This window comes from Marmota monax, unplaced genomic scaffold (assembly GCF_021218885.2).
Source record: "Marmota monax isolate L192 unplaced genomic scaffold, Marmota_monax_Labrador192_F-V1.1 WCK01_AAM20220418_F8-fsc00725, whole genome shotgun sequence".
Lineage (NCBI taxonomy): Eukaryota > Metazoa > Chordata > Mammalia > Rodentia > Sciuridae > Marmota > Marmota monax.
The window spans coordinates 33,300-51,574 of NW_026692243.1; the positions used below are offsets into that span (position 1 = coordinate 33,300).

At 46.4% G+C, this 18,275-nt stretch overlaps 1 pseudogene; it reads right to left on the reverse strand.

The window, feature by feature from the left end:
• Window positions 1–4,369: 4,369 nt before the first annotated feature.
• Window positions 4,370–11,573, reverse strand: LOC124085505 (protein transport protein Sec61 subunit alpha-like 1; annotated as a pseudogene).
• Between the last annotated feature and the right edge of the window lie 6,702 nt (window positions 11,574–18,275).

Below are 18,275 nucleotides of genomic sequence, written 5' to 3' on the forward strand. Positions count from 1 at the left end.
CCCTGCTCCCCATCAGGAGAGGAGCAGAGCGTGGGGAGGCGCCCGTGGGGGAGCCATCTGAGAAGGTGATGCCCGCGGTAGGTGTTTGCTGGCATAGGGGAGGGGGACAGCTTGGAACGTCCGAAGGAGCCTGGTTCTGTGGAGTGTGTCTGTCGTCACAGTGACTCAGGAGGCTGAGGCAAGAGGCTCACCAGGTGGAGGCCAGCCTCAGCAACTCAGCGAGGTCCTGTCTCTAAAGGGCTGGGATGGTCGGCGGGTAGGCACCCTTGGATTCAATCCCTGGGACCACAACCCAGGAAGCCACAGAAGGGGTTCTCATTGGAAGTTGCCCTGACGTGAAAACCCTCGGGCTCTGGTCCCTGACCACAAGTTCCCCAGGCCTCCTATCTGGAGACTCCCAAACCAGATCAAGGTGTCTGTCTGACCTTGACTTTGAGACTTATGAAGTGCAAGGCTGAAAAATCGCCATTGAGCCTGAAACCCGCCATAAGGTGCTCCCTGTCATCCCATCAACCTCTGCACTGTCCATGCTACTTCCAGTGTCCTGCGTTTTGGAACTGCAGACGCAATATCTTGGTCCATGAAGACTTCAGGATACCAGCCGTTATCCGGTGAGCAGCGTGTTCTTTTTAATTTGTTGGGACTGGAGATTTAGACAGGGGTGGCTGATCACAGAGCCACATCCCAGCCCTATTTTTTTTAAAAAAAATATTTATTCATTTATTTTTTAGGTGGACATAACATCTTTGTTTGTATGTGGTGCTGAGGATCGAACCCGGGCCGCACGCATGCCAGGTGAGCACACTACCGCTTGAGCCACATCCCCAGGCCCCCAGCCCTATTTTTTCAGACAGTGTTTTGCTAAGTTGCTGAGCCTGGCCTTGAACTTGCGGTCCTCCTTCCTCAGCCTCCCAAGTTACTGGGATTAAAGGCATGCACCACAGGGCTGGGGTTATGAAGGCTCTTGTCCAAGTCCTTGTAGGCACCATTTTTTTCAGAATTGAGCAGAGAGGACATGTGTCAGGGTTTTTAGCCCCTATTGGGATTAAAGGCATGCACCACGGGGCTGGGGTTATGAAGGCTCTTATCCAAGTCCTTGTAGGCATGATTCTTTTCAGAACTGAGCAGAGAGGGCGTGTGTCAGGGTTTTTAGCCCCCTCTGTTTTCTCCTGACCTGCGGGAGAAATGGCGAAAGCATGCCCTGACTAGGACGAGCCACGAGAGGCAAAGGTCGACTGGCTGCCCACACCCAGCCCTCCCTCACTGGAGGACAATCAGATGCGCCTGGGAAACCAGTCAAAGCAGGATCTCATTTATTGAGGAAGTACACACAGATAATATAGTGCACAGGAGCCAATCAGGATAAAGTTCAGAGGGGTGGAGTGAGTTCACATGTCCACCCATCACATGGTCTGTAAGAGAAGGCACGAGATGTCCATGAGGGCCAAAGAGTCCTGGACCTTCCTGGAGGTGGTCTGTTTTTTCTGTCACTACCCACAGCACCGCCTCCTGGCTGATCGCCAGGTGCCATCCCAGCCACTTGTGCGGCCCCAAGATGGGAAGCAGGCAGCAAGTCATGCCCTACAGGCATGCACATGTTCTGGCCTCATGGAAACTGCTAGACCTTTCCTGATTCCGGTCTACTTGCTTCTCATCCAGGCTTTAATGCTTCAAGAATGGACAGATGGGTTTTGTGGCCCCAGACGTTTTGGGGCAAGGAGTGAGGTGGGTGCTGGCATAGTTAGGGCAACCCGTGGAGCCCCCAAGGAGATGCATTAGTGGGTGTGGTGGTTGCTGAAGCTTGGGCCGGTGTTTGACTGCCCTTGGACTATGGCCGTTGGACGGTGCTACATGCTCAGGCACCGGCCCTCATCAGGAAGCTTTGCACTTCCCTGGGCCATCCACCTGGAGGATGGGACTGGAGGCTCATGGGTATTATGCTCCTGAGGACCAGGTCAGGCCAGAGTGCAGGTGGGGGTCAGTGGTGGAGGGAGTGGTGGGAAGGAAACCAAGGGGTTAGCAGCCAGGGGTTGCAGCTGACACCACCAGGACCCCTCATTTCCAACCTCAAGAAGGTCCCTGCAGGCAGGGGCCTGGGGTAGGCAGATCCTGGAGCTTGGCCTCCCAGCTGCCTCCTGGCCTCCTATTGCTCTGGGCCTTACTTTCTTCACCTGTAAAATGGGAACCAGCTGCTTCCTCGGGGGCTCCATGGTTGAGCAGGAACCTCATGGAGGAAGCGGTGAGCAGAGTCTTCCCCAGGGGGGAAGAGCCACCTGGCCACCTAAGTCAGCAGCAGACACTGGGGGGGGGGGTTGAAGGTGGGGTTTGAGCCCCAGTCCACCCCCTCAACCCCTCCCACCCTACCTGACCCTGGGCTCCAACTGCTCTTCTCTGAGGCAGATTTGCAGTAGCCCCAGGCACAGCCCCAAGTCCCCAGGGCAGAGAGAAAAGGCCCAGTGCTTCCAGGGGCAGGAGGTTTCCGACTTGGGATTTTGGCTTTTCCTTGTATCAGGAACTGAACCTGAGGCCTGCTGGACCATGGAGGCCCACTCTGACCCTTTTTTTAAATTTAGACACAGGGTCTCGTGGGTTGCTGAGGGCCTCACTAAATTGTTGAGGCTGGCCTCCAACTCATGATCCCAAGTCTCAGCCTCCCGAGTCATTGGGGCATGTGAACAAGGGGACACTCCCAGCAGGAGGAAGGCCAGGCTGCAGGCCAGCACATCTCTGGGGATGAGCCTGAGCAGAAACAAGACCATGAATGAGCAGTTTGTAAAAGTTGCCTTTATTTATCATTTATCCATCGTATCTCAGTTATGCCATTTTAGTGTCCACAGTGACAGTCCCCTGGAAGCTGGGTCAGCCCCTGCCCATCCACCCACTGTGATCACTGCCCACGGGCTGGAAGCCCAGGCCACATGGGGCCAGCAGGACCACAAGCTCCTCTGAAGTCTGGCTCTCTCCAGGCACAGCCTGGGAGCCAGGGACTGGGCCTGTCTGCCAGAGGCCATGGAGTCCCCTGCAGTGGCTTGGGAGGCCCTGCCCTCTAACAGGAGCAGGAGAGGTATAGCAGAGGCCCCCATGGGCTGGGAGGCAGCTGGTGGTGAGGCTGCCCTGCTGGGGACTGGGTCTAGACAAGGCCACATGGGAGAAGGTGCTGGGCCCTGGGGAGGGCCAGGGCCCCTCTGGTTCTTGTCCCAGGTCTCTGGGGACAGTGTGCCACCTCTACTGAGCCATGACAGGGCCTATGCAGAATCGGCACACCCTCCTCAGGGAGCCTGCAGCTGAGTCTGAGAGTGGCCTCTGAGAATTCCGGAAAGGTCCCCAGCTTCATGGTCTACATCACCTGTCACCAGAGACATCATTGTCTTTCTGTGTCAGACACCAGAGCATCTTCCCAGGGACCCCAAGCCCCAACCCTGAGCTTAGGCCCTGAGCCCCCTGAACCTCCCTTCCTGGCCTCCGAGTGAGGTGGAGGCTGAATGTGGTGGAGACCGAGAGAGCTGGTGGCGTCTCGCTGTCCCCTTATTTCCCTTTGGTCCCTAAGTGCAGTCAGAATATTCTATAAACACAGGGAGAGACAGAATATGTCCCTTCCCAGGGGTGCAGGGGCAGCTGCACAGTGAGAACACACCATGGCTGACTGGAGTCTGGACAAGTGGACGTGGTGGGGTGGTCCCCTGAGGGAACCGAATTTGGCTAGGCGAGGGTGAAGGTGGTGACCCCAGGACTCCTCTGGATGAGGACAAATCTGCCTGGCCACAATGTGGCCACGAGGTGGCCACAAGGTTGCAGGGATGGCAGTCCTCCTCTGCCCCAGCACGAGGCCCATCTGGACACTTGGTGGGAGAGCAGCCGCCCATGGCTGGGCAGGGAGCTCTGTTGTCCTGAGCCCAGAGGACCCAACACCCCCCACAGAAACAGTCTGAACCCAGAGATTGCCACTCCTGGTGACAATGGGGACATGCTGGTGATGCTGTCCATGACCCCAGAGGAGGTGCGACCCAATGCCTGACCACACTAAGGCCACAACAGATATTTTGTGCTTCCATCCAGAGTCAAAAAGCCGCCTTTGGGGGACCAGGGATGCCACAGTGGCTGCACACATCACTGGGGGGGGAGGGGAAGCCAAAACCAAAGTCAGACATAAAATGGGGACAGTGCTCCCCATTTCTGCCACAGCTGCAGCTGCCAAAGCCAGAAGGAGTAGAGGAGGCAAGCCAAGGGTGGCCGTCCCATGGTGGAGAGGAGGGGCAGGCGTCAGACAGACGACAATGTCCCCACGTGCCACAGCACCAATGCCCCCGGCCACCACTGCCTTCCGAGGCACTGCCCGGCATCCTCCCTGATCCTCAGGTAGGCATGGCTCTCAGACGAGCAGGGTGCCCGTGCTGCCCACCTCACTTGGCTCCTTGATGAAGATCTCAAAGGACAGGGAGATGTTGGTGACCGCCAAAAAGATCCCCATCCCCAAATCGATGGCGCCCAGGAAGGCAGCCAGGACTGAGAGGCCCCAAGGCACAGGTCCCCAGAGACCACTTCCATGGGGTTGTACCTGGGGGAGGGCAGGTGGTCAGCCCTGGGCTACCACAGAGCCCCCAAGCTGGCCACCAGGCTTTTTCCATGACTGAGACCAGAAACTCAGGAGACCCCACTGCCTCCCTGAAGCATAATTTGTTAACACCCCTGTGCACCCAACTAATGCTTTGGGACCTAGTCCCTGATAAGGGACTGTTATTAGTCCAAACTGAAAGGCTGCCAGACACAGTGGCCCACACCTGTCACCCCAGTAACTCGGGAGGCTGAGGCAGGAGGATCACAAGGTGGAGGCCAGCCTCAGGTACTTTGCAAGTCCCTAAGCAGCTCAGCGAGACCCTGTTTCTAAATAAAATATAAAAAGGGCTGGGCATGTGGCATAGGAGTCAAGTCAGCCTGGGTTTGGTCCTCAGTACAGGGGGCTGGGGGGCTGGGGATGAGACTCAAATGCTGAAGATGTCTCTCGAAATGGCGACTGTCCCTACCAAGCACTCGAAAGCAACCTAGAGTTTGCAACTGTTGCTTTTCCTGTGGTTGCTTCTTTCAGGAAAGTTCACCAAGTGAGAACCCACAGGACAACCTGGGCTGCCACCTGACTTTGTAAACACAGCCCTTCTCACTGTCTCTGCTGCCGAGTGGCAGAGGAAGAGCTACGAAAATGGCAGAGGGCACCAGGGAGGCCGGGGGCAGCCCTCAATACAGGACAAGGCGCAGCTGCAGCGGGCACACCTCCTGCCCTGGGCACCTGCGCCCTGGGGCCTCTCCCACCCTCTCTCCTCTCCAACCCAAGGTGATGGCCACCTGGCCATGGCCCACCTGTTCTCTGGCCTCCTCTCTGCCATGGCCTTGTCTGCTGGAACTGACCTCCCCGCTTCAAACACCACCAGCCCTCTGTGGCTCTGCTGGCCTCTCAGCCACATCCACGATCTGTCTTTTTTCGGTTTTGGGGATTGATCCCAGGGGTGCTCCACCCCTGAGCCCTGTGCCCAGCCCTTTTTTTGTGTTTAGTTAGAGACAGGGTCTCACTGAGTTGCTTAGGGCCTCACTAAGTTGCTGAGGTTGGCCTTCACATTGCAATCCTTCTGCCTGGGCCTCAAGGTGTGCCCCACAAAGCCTGGTGCTTCAGCTCAGGTCCATCTGGAGCCCCACTCTGTGCTCAGAGCCTGGGCACCTGCTCCTGGATGCCTAGGGCAGCATCCCACCAGCATGAGCAGAGGTGAGGGTCCCCTGCTGCCAGCACAGTCCCTACAGAGCCCCATGCTGGGTTGCCAATCTGTGTGCTCCTGGCTCCCTGCTGAGTGTGGCAGGCATCTTTTTCCATGTCCCCAGCATCCAGCATTTAGCAGGTTCATGAATATCCAATGACACAGCGACCTTGCCTACCCTGTGATGCGAGAATGAGACCCATGGACACTGGAGACCCCAAGGCCAACTGGTGCTCGAGGCCCAGGAGCCGCACATGCTGACTGGGGGCGGGTAGTGCACTTGCCTGTTGAGCTCATGCACCATGAATTCTCCCAGTGGCCCCACATCACCATCTGCTGCTCCTTCAGCTGCTTGGCCACCTGCATGATGCCCAGAGCAGAGGATGGCCTCAGAGGTGGATTCAGAGAAAAGGTCTTGAGCTGCTGGACAATTAAAGGGCTCTTTCTGCAGCTCTACATCTTTAGAAAGACTTTAAAAATGCCCTAAGGGGCATTGGTGCACCCCTGTCATTCCAGCAGCTTGGGAGGCTGAGGCAGGAGGATCACAATTTGGAGGCCAGCCTCAGCAAATCAGCGAGACTGTCTCTAAATAAAATATAAAAAGTGCTGGGGATGGGGCTCAGGGGTTGAGTGCCCCTGGGTTGCATCCCTGGTACCAAAAAATAAAGAAAAAGAAATGCAGACTTCCTGTGCTCACGCTGGACACACAATTTGATGACATGGCACTGGAGACCAAAAACCAGCTCCACAGTCAATTGCAAAAAAACATGAAAATGCTCATAAATATTTTCCATGAGAGACTTCCCAGCAAATAACAAATTCAGGGTTCAGAGGCCAAAAGAAAAAGAAAAGAAAAAAAGTCAATTTTATTCTCCTAAGAAGTCTCACATGTTTTGCAATTTTTATTTTATTAATATTTGTAAGCCAGGTGTCATGGTGCATGCATGTAATCTGGGTGGCTCTGGAGGCTAAGGCAGGAGGATTACAAATTGGAGGCTAACCTCAGCCAAATTGGGGCTCTAAGCAACTCAGCAAGACCCTGTCTCTGAATAAAATAAAATACAAAAGAGGGTTAGGGACGGGGCTCAGGGGTTAACTGTCCCTGAGTTCAATCCCTAGCGACTTCCATCCCCAATTGGCAATACTATGGATTGAACCAAGTCCTTTTTGAGACAGGGTCTCATTTGCCAAGGGTGTGCTTGAACTTGTAATCATCGAACTAATTGCTCCTTGCCTGAACAAGTGGTTTGGTGTAGCAATTTCATTTTTAGAATCTTATTTGCTAAGAACAACTGCTAAAATATGTGCAGATGATTGCCCAAGGATATTCACTTTGATTCTAACTGTGACTGAGAAAGGACTGAAATGTCCACCAGAAGACAATTGGCTAAAATCAACACTTCTTTATCCTTGCAGTGCAGGTTCCTACTAAGAAATATGAGACAGGATTACTCTGTGGCATGTTAACTGTCCTTGAAATATTCTTATAAGATGTGAAAGTTTAGATATCATTTTAATGTGTTGTTATTATTATTATTATTATTATTATTATTATTATTATTAGGTACTAGGGATTTAACCCAGGACCACATAACCTCTGAGTCCTGTCCCCAGCCCTTTTTATATTTTATTTAGAGATAGGGTCTTACTGAGTTACTTAGGGCCTTACTAAGTTGCTGACGCTGGCCTCCAACTTGTTATCCTCCTGCCTCAGCCTCCTGAGCTGCTGGATGACAGGCTTCAGCCTCTGCAATCAGCTATATTTTTAAAACTTTGCACACTGAAAATTCAGAAGAACTGTTTTTGAAACAGACATTTTCCCCCAGAGGAATACTCTGCATGCATGGAAACTTCCTGCAGAGGTGCCCCATGGGAGGTAGGGCCCTTACCTTGGTCGGTGTGGATGGTGGTGGGGTTGAAGGCCTTCCCCAGGATGGTTTCAAAGCTGTTGGTTGAGATGGAGAGGGAGAAGCCAGAGCCCAGGCCGTGCCTTTTCTAAAGAAGCTCATCCAAAAAGAGCACGATCAAGCCCACCACAAAGAAATTCAGAATTAAAATAAATTAATTAATAAAAGTAGACTCTGCATTACTGGCCCCAGGGCCCTGGTTCCTTCCGTCTTCAATGACTTGGCACTCTGCTATGAAGGCCAAATAAGAGACCCTTCTCAATCTGCCTCACGGAAATTCAGAAGCCAAAGCCAGGATCTTTCGATTCTCTTTTTTTTAAGTCTATTTTTTTAGTTGGAGGTGGACACAACATCTTTATTTTATTTTTATGGGGGTGCTGAGGATGGAGCCCAAGGCCTTGTGCACGCCAGGTGAGTCTCTACTACTGAGCCCCAGCCCCAGCCCCTACATTTTATTTTTGTTCCTTAATTGTTTTGGGGTTTGCAGGTGGACAGCATGCCTTTATTGACTTCAATATTTCTCATTGGAGATGAGTGCTGTGTCTTTATTTGATTGATTTCCTTTGGGGTGGTGCCCAGCCTCCAACCAGGGGCCTGACCCTGCTCAGGCCAGTGTTTAGCCCTGAGCCCAGCCCTGAGCCTGGCCTGGCCTCAGCTCTGGTTGAGTACTGCTGAGGAGGAAGAGGGATGGTGGGGTCACTCAGGAAGAGAGGTGCGAGTGGGGGTTCACCTGAGTGGTGATCAACAGGCAAATCCCAGTGCCCATCTCTGAGGGGTCCCTGTTCATACATGTCATCACATCCACGATGGACTTGCCGATGGTGACGATCATGCCGAACACTAGGATCCCAAGAAAACCCTGAACAGAGTGTGGCAGGAGCACATATGACAAATACTGACACTGCCCCCGGGGACTTGGTAAGGATTGTCCAACTGTCACAGGTCAAAGTGCAAGAGAACTCAGAAGATTTCTAGTGAAAGAAGCTTTGGTCTTTTTGTGGCTTTAGGGATTGAACCCAGGGCCTGGCAGACGGTAGGCAAGTCCACTACTAAACCTCTGCCTAGTCATCCTAAATTCTTTTATTAAAAAATGGCCTTGAATTTTTAAGATGGAAAAACATTTAAAAAAAATTTCAAGGGTAAGGAGAAAACTTCTGGGGCTGTAGCTCAGTGGTAGAGTCACTGAGGTCCATTTACAGGTCTGCAAAAAATTAATATTTAAAAACAAAGAGAGAGAGAGAAAAAAACACCAAATTTGACCTTTAGAAAAATAATGCAATTTTTTGTTTGTTTGTTTTGCTTTTGGTACCGGGAATTAAACTCAGGGGCACTCAACCACGGAGCCCCATCCCCATCGCTGTTTGTGTTTTATTTAGAGACAGAGTCTCACTTAGCTGCTTAGGGCCTTGCTGTTGCTGAGGCTGGCTTTGAACTCACAATCCTCCTGCCTCAGCCTCCCGAGCTGCTGGGATTAGAGGCGAGCACCACTGCACTAAGCCAAGTATATTTTAAAATGACCAAAATTACAATAAAAAAACCCACTTATTAGTGCTTTAGAAGAATAATGCATTAATTTAAGGCATTGAATAATAAATACACTACTTAATATTTAATAATGCATTACTTAATTCATTAATGATTAATGCATTAATACATAAATATATTCTACAATCTTGATTTGTGTCTGAAACACAAATTTAAGTTAAATGGATTTCTCACTCAATTACTTAACCTTCTAACTTAAGATCTCTATGGCATGCTGTATGGAAGATGGCAGAGTAGAAAATTGTAAATATTATTTTCTAAATAATACATTCCAGTTAACAGAGGCTAGGCTTGACTGACTCTGAGGCTGGCCCCCATTATTGGGGCTGCCTATCATTTGATATGGCCGATACTCTTAACCTAGTTTAACAGAACATAGAAACTGAGACTCCAGAACTATTATCTAAATTTCTTCCACATCAAAAAACTCATCAATAGCAGAGCTAGACTGAGAGGATCACCTTTCCACTCATTAAATCCTTTTAAATGCAGAAGAAATATAGCACTTGCTCAATAATTACCATGTGCTAGGCACTGTGAGAGTGATTATTCAATTTAATCTTTTTTTTTTTTTTTTTTTTTTTTTTTAGTACTGAGGACTGAGCAGAGGTCCTTCGCCCTTGAGTCCCATCCCCAGCCGTTTTTCATTTTATTTAGAGACAGGGTCTCACTGAGTTGCTTAGGGCCTCACTAAGTTGCTGACGCTGGCCTCTGACTGGCTATTCTCCTGCCTCAGCCTCCAGAGCTGCTGCAACTACAGGCATACTCCACAGCACCTGGCTTTGATTTAATTCTTACGACAGCTCTGGAGTAGATGTCACCTTCTTCGCAAGGTACAGAAATCATGGCTGGTGAAGGAGTGACCTCCATGCCCTTATCCTTCAAGCCCATCCTCTGGGGCATTCCTGCCCTCCCCTGCCTTGCCTGGCCCTCCCTCATACCCGGCACCTCCCAGAAGTGCTCTCTCACTAACAGGCCATGGAGCACCTACAGGCCGGCAGGCCAAGCACACAGGCCAAACTGGGCTGTTTTAATGCCCCCAATTTTAGAGCCAATTCAAATTCTCAACTAGACACAGAACTGTACCCATGATCTTTCTTACACTTCTGGGCTCCATTGAAGGGGCTTGATCTTTTGGGGTGTCACCCACTTCAATCATCTTGGCGCCAGCCAAGAGCTGCATCATGAGGCCCAAGGTGACAATTGCAGAGATACCCTGCTCCATGAGTGTGCCTAAGGAAAGGGGCAGTCACAAAGCCCCTGTGAGCTCAGGAAAGCAAAGTATCATTTAATAAAATGAACCTAGAGAATAGCATGCGACCCCCTCTCCACTTTGGATGGGCTTCAGGTTGCTGACTTATAGAATAACCCTCCAAAACCAAAGATTAGAACACAATTGAGTCCCTCTGTCGAGCCCACCAGACCCCATGTCATTCTGTTTGGAAAGTAACATACCCCTCAACAGCCTGCTGCATTCCCATCCTTATGGACAGATCCATTCTGGCTGGACAGAGGTCAGAGAGGCCCGTCCTTCATCAGTTCATAAAACTGGAGAACATTCCAATCATTTCCTGATTCTGCAGACAGGGCTGGCAAAATTGGATATAGTTGGGAATCAACCTTCCCCATCATGTTCAGATGAGCTCTGATTCTGAGTGACTGGAACTTCATTGGAACCCCATTTTTAAACCATGTCCATCAAATCCACCATCAACATACACAAGAAAATAGTTTCCAGACCCACAGGTGACTGGTTAGAATCGACCCTCCACTGTCACTCATGGTTTTGATCTATATATTTCAACTGTAGATATGAAAAAGATGCAGCTGAGAAAACAATGGAAAGTTCTAGAGAATGTTCTAGGTGGACTGGCCATCTTGTTTCAGGGATTTCAAACACTCTAGTGTTTTCAGGTTTTCAGAAATTCTCAAGCAGAGATTTATCTTGCTCTTCCAGGTTTTGTATTGCATTCAAACCCAACTCCAAAGAAGATGGTGTTGCCCAGGCTGAATGCACCATTGATCAGGCTGTTCGACATGGCACATGCAGAATTTCCAGGCCACGGAGCTGCCCATTCTCTGAGCTCCAAAGAAAGTCTGTCATTCAACTAAATGGTGCTGGTCCAGAAGAGAACAGGCAGAGTGAGTCTGAGCCTCCCTCTGTTGGAGGCCAGAATTCCTCACATCCAGTAGAAAGGGTCTGCAGAATCTGAGGCCATAATACCAAATAGAGGATCTGGAAACAAGCAGAAACCAAAAGAGTGGTGAATGTGTCCCCCACTCCCCCCGCCCCAATGCCAGCACAGGAGATCGGATTGACCTGACAGCAGACTAAGAAGATGAAGAGTGGGATGTCCATCCACAGCACCTTCTCCTTCAACTGGATCTGCAGAAGAGGCAGAATCAGAGGACACGAAGTTTCCCAGTAAGTCAATAAAAATGGAATCCCACAGACCCTTTCTCTGATCACCAAGAAAAGCCAAGGAGGGCTGGGGGCACAGCTCCATGGGGAAGCACTTGCCTAGCATGCATGATGCACTGTGTTCAGTCTCTAGCAGACACCCTCCCCCAAAAAAGAGAAGAAGCCAAACCATGCACCAAGCAGAGTCCTGAACAGTGAGTCTCATGCTTTCTGTGGATGAAGCCTATGTGAAGATGTCTGTAGGTGTCATGTCTGGGAATCCTCATATTATACAGCATTATGATCTTCCCACTGCTTAAGTGAGTTCAATGGCAAAGCTGTGCTCTTAACCATTGACATGAACAGTTTAGATCCTCAAGGTGAGGCAAGAGGAAGGCAAGTTCAAAGCCAGCCTCAGCAAAAGTGAGGCACTGAGCCACTCTATGGGACCCTGTCTCTCCGTAAAAAACAAGCTAGGGCTGGACACATCTCTCAGTGAGTGGTTGCTTCTCAGTTCAATCCTAGGGATGGATGGATGGATGAATAAATAAATAAATAAATAAATTCTTTCTGTTGTTGATATTTTTAAAATAATATTTTAGTCTTTATTTTATTTACCTCTTCTCTGATGTTTAGTATTGTTTCTTCTACTAGTTTTGGGTCTGGCTCATTCTTGATTTTTCTACCTCCTTGAAGTGGAAGTCCTGGTTGTCTTCTTTTTTGATGTAGGTATGTACTGATCTAATCTTCTTAAAATTTCCTCTGCTCTATGCTATAGGGTTTTTTATTTTGTGTTTCTATCATCATTTTTATCAAGAATTTTTAAGAATTTCCATTCTATTTATTCATCAACTCTTGGCTATTTGAGAGTTTGTTGTTACATTTGCAGACACACAGGATGTTTCTGAAGTTCCTCCTGTTGTAGGTTTCCAGTTTTTTTACATTGTGTTCAGAAAAAAAAAGTTATTTGAAATGATTTTTAGCTTCTAAAAATTGTTAAGGTTTGTTTTATGACTTAACCTATTGTCTATTCTGGAGAATGTTTTTGGTACTGTTGTGAAGAATTTGTCCTCCTTTGGTTTTTGTTGGAAAGTTCTGTGAAGTCCATCTGCTCTGCAGTGTACTTTAAATACTGTGTAAAGAAAGATGAAGAGACAGAAGCAAGGTGCAGAGGCAGAATGACAGAAAGGCAGAAAGTCTCCTTGTCCAAGCTGTCAGCTTTACTTATAGTAGTAGGTTACATTAGGTCATTGGCATCAGTAGTACATTATTGTTCATTGTGCCATTAGGCTACAGATTTAGCAACATTAGGCAGCTTCTTCGATAGTTACCTACTAAGGTTGCAATGTGCAATGTTAGGAGATTTGTGTGGCTCTCAACTAAGTTTATTGTTTAAAGTCACTATTATATGGACAGCTTCAGGTGCCACAGAGCTTGGCAAAACACTGTGGTTGTCTAAAAAGTGCCCCCCCAGGAGCTAAGTGCCTAAGGTCAGGATTGAGGCTGATAAGATTCTAGGAAAGAGCTTCTTCATGCAAGGCTTTCCACAACAGCTAGGTATTGCACATGTATTACTTATCTTGCTAGTTTCTGAAAGAAACTGCAGAATATTCCAAACATAGGAAATAGGGTGCCTGTTACCTCCTGGGAGTTTGCTCACCAGAGGAATGCTGTCCTCATATTTCTATGGTCAAAACACTTACAATCCTGTGTCTCTTTTTTGATGTTTTGGGATGAAAGATCCATCCATTTTTCAAACTCTTTTATTAGAAGTTCTTCATTAATATGCATTGGAGTCTCTCTCTCCCTTTAGATGAAGTAGTGTCTGTCTTATGTCTATGTGTTGTAGTATTATGAGATTTTATATTTATACTTATGATAGTTTCTTGCTTAATTAAAAACATTTGTCATTATATAATGACTTTCATCTATTTTTACTTTTGGTATTAAGGTCTATTTTTTGTGATATAATTAAAGCTACTTCTAATTTTTATTTCAATTTTCTTGAGATATCTTTCTCTTATTCTTCACTTTTATCCTATGTGTTTTTTTTTAGAGGTGAAATGAGATTCTTCTATGCTGGGAGGCATTAGCCAAGTAGGTATGACAATTTCCTTGCCAGCGTACCCCATGTTGCTTAGTGAAAGGACTCGTGGAAATAGGACATTGTGCAGTGACATTGCATGTAGGTGACCTTGCTCAAGGACCAAGGCAGGTCCGAGTTTAGGGCGTTCCCGGTTTAGGACTATCCGGGTTTAGGGTGGTTCCAGGTTTAAGATTATTCCTCCTGGGAATAGGGCGTATCCTGCTGCCTGAGTTCCCCTTGAGTTCTCATGGGATTCAGACAGTATTTTTTGGGACACAGAATCCCAGTGGTGGTGGATTTGGGCAGAGAACGTGGATTTCCCCAGAACGTGATTGTAAACGGCTGGTGTGAGTTCGGGAATAAAGAGTTGCTGTTTGAATCTACAAGCTGTGTGGTGGCTCGTGATTTTGTTCCCAGCCAGACTGCGGCATTTGGTGGACTGTACGGGGAACTTCTGAAGCTTGGAGGTAAGTGAAATTGCTCGTCCCTGAGGAATAGCAAAAGAATGGGTGACCATTTAAAAAAAAAAAACAAAAAAACAGTGCGTTCTTGTTTTGATTTATCTTGTTTTGGTTTCAAGCTGCCTATCCCTAGAAATTTCTCAGGAAAACTGGAAAAAAAATGGTTAACTAAAGGTTTGAAGTTTGTCTGCCCTGAGGAAGAGAAAATTGATACAATGATTTTTTATTCCATTTTTGTTTCATTCAGTTTCGGTTTTGTTTTGTGTTATCTTATTGGGTTGTGTTATCTTTATAGTAGATTAGAAATTAGTAAAAAACAAACCGAAAAGATGTTAAGTAAATTGTTAGAAGTTCAGACCATGGAGAAAGACATTTTAGATCAAGCAAAAGAGAAGGTCTCTCGAGCTAGTCAGACAGAGGAAGAAAATTTAAAGGAAAAGGGGTTGTTAGGAAAAAGGCCACAACAGGAGACTGTTACTAACTCCGTTTTATCACAAGAGGGCGTAATTCAACCAACAGCCCCACCTATGGAGACAGCTGAGTGGCTCTCAGACCCCGTAGTTGATAAATGGGATCCTGAGACAGGACTTCAAAGATTAGCATGCCCTGTACTTGAACAGGTAGGAGGGCAGCGAATTCACCGTGCTTTATATTTTAAAGCAGTGAAGCAGTTAAAGGAGGCTGTAACAACCTATGGTCCCCAAGCACCCTTCACGGTAAGCATGGTCGAGTCCATTACTAACTTGGACATGACGCCAGCAGATTGGGCTAGCATGTGTAAATCTGTGCTAAATGGAGGACAATATTTGTTATGGAAGGTTGCCAATGAGGAATTTTGCGCGGAGACAGCTAGGCGAAATGCAGCAGCTGGTTACCCTCAAAGAAATCTAGATATGTTGTTAGGAAAAGCACCTTATGAGGGTCAACGGCAACAAATTGAATATGATCCTGCTATATATGCACAAATTGCTGCAGACGCAGTTAGGGCATGGAAGACTTTACAAGGACATGGAGATTTACAAGGTCAGCTATCTAAGGTAATACAGAGAGCTAATGAACATTATGCTGACTTTGTAGATAGGCTAATTCAAACGGTTGCCAAAATTTTTGGGGATACAGAACAAGCAATGCCATTAATAAAACAACTGGCTTATGACCAAGCAAATCGTTGCTGCAGAGAGGTTATTAGACCATGGAGACATGAAGATTTAAACACATATATTAAATTATGTAGAGATATTAATGAACAAGGACAAGTCTTGGCAGCTGCAGTACAACAGGCTTTAGATGCCAGGCCAAAAACATGCTATGATTGTGAACAAACAGGACATTTTAAATGGAATTGCCCCATAGGAGGACGGTTTAACAAAAGTAGGTATCAAAGGAATAGAATACCGGGTATTTGCCCACGATGCCATAGAGGGAGACATTGGGCTAATGAATGCCGTTCTCAAACCACCAAAGAGGGTACTCCCTTATCAAAAAATGGACAAAGATCAGGTATTTATCCACGATATCATGGAGAAAGGCATCAGGCTCCATTGCCAAAAAACAGACAGGGGGGCCCAATGCTCCGGGGCCCACAAGCACAAATCTACGGGGCACTGGAGGAACCCAGCAACACCATCAGGGTAGTGCCCAGGACACATTGTCCATTAAATCCCTCATCAGACAAACCCGAGGGAGCGCAGGGTTGGACATCTGTGCCTCTGCCAGAGCAGTATTAACTCCAGAGATGGGAGTTCAAATCATTCCCACAGGAGTAAAAGGACCTCTTCCCCAAGGAACAGTAGGCTTATTATTGGGACTTAGTTCATCTACATTAAAAGGACTTATGATAAGTCCTGGGGTAATTGATCCCAATTAAGTAGGTGAAATAAAAATTATAGCTAGTTCTCCAAGAGGTATATCAGTAATTTCACCAGGAGATAGAAGAGCACAGTTGTTAATAATACCCAGCCTACATAATAAGTTTCCTAGTCATAGTGTAGAAAGAGGTTCCAGGGGATTAGGCTCCACAGGTGTAGATTGGGCTATGTTGTCTTTAAATTTAGATTCTCGCCCAATGCTAAAACTAAATATTCAAGGTCATGAGTTTAATGGGCTACTGGACACAGGAGCTGACCTTAGCATCCTATCTCGTCAAGAATGGCCAAAACATTGGCCATTACAACAAGCCACTCAAACACTTCGAGGCCTAGGAGTGGTGACTAATCCCCATAGAAGTTCTATGATATTAGATTGGAAGGATCCTGAAGGATGTGAAGGAACTATACAGCCATATGTATTGGATCATCTTCCTATAAATTTATGGGGATGAGATGTCCTAGATCAATTAGGTTTGACGTTAACAAATAACATCAATCCTAATGCGCCCACTACTAGGGCTAGACAAGGCTTTAGGAAAAAAAAAAAGATTAGGAAAACAAGGGCAAGTTATAGCAGCACCAATACAAATAGATCAAGGAACAGACAGACATGGGTTGGATTTTCAGAAAGGGCCACTGAGACAATCAAAATTACTTGGAAATCAGAAAGACCAGTGTGGGTTCCTCAGTGGCCCCTGACTAAAGAAAAGATACAAGTAGCCCATGATCTGGTCAAACAACAATTAGCGGAAGGACATATACAACCTTCCATATCTCCCCATAATACTCCCATTTTTGTCATCAAAAAGAAATCTGGTAAATGGAGATTATTGCAAAATTTAAGAGCCATTAATAATGAGATGCTTATTATGGGACCTGCTCAATCAGGGATTCCTCAATTGTCTGCTTTGCCAAAAACCTGGCATGTTTTAGCTATAGATATTAAAGATTGTTTTTTTTTTTTTTTCAATTCCAATTCATCCAGAGGATAGTCCACGTTTTGCATTTACTATCCCTGCATTAAATCATGAAGGTCCTGATCAGAGATATGAATGGAAAGTACTCCCTCAAGGGATGGCTAACAGTCCAACTATGTGTCAAATCTATGTTAACAAAGCAATCCAGCCACTTAGAAATCAAAATCCTGAACTACAAATATTTCACTATATGGATGATGTATTATTGGCACATAAAGATAAAAACATACTACTGGAATGTTATGCCACACTTACTAACTTATTAAAAAATTATAATCTAGAGATAGCAATAGATAAAGTACAATTAAATTTTCCAATTAATTATTTAGGAGTTCTATTATCCTCAACCATGGTCCATCCACCCAAAATTCAAATACGAGTAGATCAACTCAAATCACTTAAAGACTTTCAAAAGTTATTGGGAGACATAAATTGGATAAGGCCTTATCTAGGTATACCAACAGGAGAGTTGGGACCTTTATTTGATATTCTAAAAGGTCCATCAGATCCAAATTCACCCCGCATGTTAACTCGTAAAGCAAGAAAGGCATTAAAAATTATTGAAACATATATGGAAAATATACATTTGGATAGAATTGATATAAGTTTGCCTTTATTATTTATTGTACTAGCAACAAAAATATTCCTACAGGTGTATTTTGGCAAGAAGGTCCATTATTGTGGATACATTTATCTTATTCTCCTAACACTATTCTTACTAGGTATCCTGAGGCTGTAGGACAATTAATACTCAAAGGAATAAAAGCAGCAAAGGGAGTATTTGGAATTTACCCCAATAAAATTATTACTCCATATACTATGGATCAAATTGATGAGTTAGCTAATGAGTTAAATACCTGGGCAATAATCAGGTGTAAATCTAATGTTTCATTTGATAATCATTTACCATCTAATCCTTTGTTGTCTTTTTGGTCTAAGCATCCTGTAGTTTTTCCTAAAATGACAAGAAAAACACCTATCATGAATGCTCCAAATATATTCACTGATGGGTCTAATAATGGTACAGCAGCAGTAGTTACCCCAGATCGAACTTTTACATTTTTAGTACCCAAACAATCAGCTCAAAAGGTAGAGCTTAATGCAGTTTTACAAGCGTTTTTGATGTTTTAAGATTCTGTATTTAATTTATTTTCTGATAGTCAGTATGTAGTTAATGCTATAGTATCTCTTGAAGATGTTGGTAGGATTTCCCCTTCTTCTACTGTTTTCTCTTTGTTTTCCACTATACAAAGTCTAATCTGGGACAGAAAAGATCCATTCTTTATAGG